Source organism: Girardinichthys multiradiatus, chromosome 20 (assembly GCF_021462225.1).
Source record: "Girardinichthys multiradiatus isolate DD_20200921_A chromosome 20, DD_fGirMul_XY1, whole genome shotgun sequence".
In the NCBI taxonomy this organism is placed as follows: domain Eukaryota; kingdom Metazoa; phylum Chordata; class Actinopteri; order Cyprinodontiformes; family Goodeidae; genus Girardinichthys; species Girardinichthys multiradiatus.
In genome coordinates, this window is record NC_061812.1 from 33,350,878 (window position 1) to 33,352,320 (window position 1,443).

Sequence of the window (1,443 nt, forward strand, 5' to 3'; positions counted from 1 at the left end):
AACTAGTGAGCTTGGAGAGGCTTTGAAGACAGACGCTCATCCATGCATCCAATGGGGATGTTTCTTTGAGAGACGAGTGGATTTTCTTGGGTGAAAGGCAACTTAAATCTTCAGTTTTCTTCTATGTGGACAGGCACTGATACTCCAGGTCTCAATGGTCAAACAGGGACTTTGTTGTCATATGTCTCAGAAAACAGTAACTTCCAGAGGCTGAACCCCAGAGGTATAACTGAGGTTGGTTCAGGACTTCCAGAAGTAATCAGTTGTTCACCGACCAAGTTCACTTCAGTTGTTTGGGTAAAAAGACAATAGATGAAATCAGATTTTCAGTTTCAAGCCACAGTCCTTTCAGGGCACATGGGTTGGTCCTCTCTTTATTGCAATGGATCAGCTGGTCTGTGTCTCTGGTCTTCTGATTCATCTATAGCGTCTTTCTCTGTCCGATCTTGTTCGCTGGTCTTCAGCGACGAAACAACCAACTAGTTCCTCTATTCTTGCCCATTTTATAGAGCATTTCCACCAAACTCTTTGTGCTTATTTGCCAGTGGTTGTTGCCGTAGCTGTCCCATTGGTCACCCGTGACATAAGGTGATCTTTTCCTTGGAGGTCCCAGAGTCGTGTGCTTCACATCAGACATGCTATCATCACCTCAGTCCTGAGCCGTCTGCTGACCTCTCCTCTGACCTGGACCTCGCCTCAGTCATCAGCCTTGTACTGGAAGCTACAACTCTCATGTCCCCAATTCCTCAACATCTGCTCTATTCCTGTCTCACTCAACATTACACTTCCTCTTAAACAAAGGCTTTAATTCTTACATCAGTGCTGCTCAAACTTTTAGTTACAGCCTTTACTTCTTTTAGTTTAAAACCATTACTTCCACTTCATCTTTTCTTATTCATACATCACAACTGATTATCATATCTCTTTTACATATAGTTGATTAATAATCTTTAAACCTTAATGTTTTTAACCATCAGTTCACAATCATACTTTGATCATATTACTATTTATGTGTTTTAACTTGAGAGTCAAAGATCACTCATTGCATTTAATACTTGTAGAAAATAGAAAATCATCATACATCATGTCTTTGGTTACACTTGTAGTTTATACTTCTGCAAAAGATAAGACAGTTAATACATGACTCCATGCAGGCCTCTTCAGTCTTTTAGTCACAGAAAAATTTGAAAATACACTCATTTTACTTTTAGATTTAATTGTGTGTGTTTCATAATGGTTGCATGGATTACATGGAAAGATCTCACCTAATTTTGACAAGATGGATGTATACATGAAGTAATGGATGGATGAATGAACGAGTGAATTTAGAACCCATGCATGGATGGGTGGTTGAATAATCAATGCATGGATGAATCAAGGATAGGTGGGAATGATGGACAGATAAACAACGGAATACCCAATGCAATGATAACAGAAAATGTG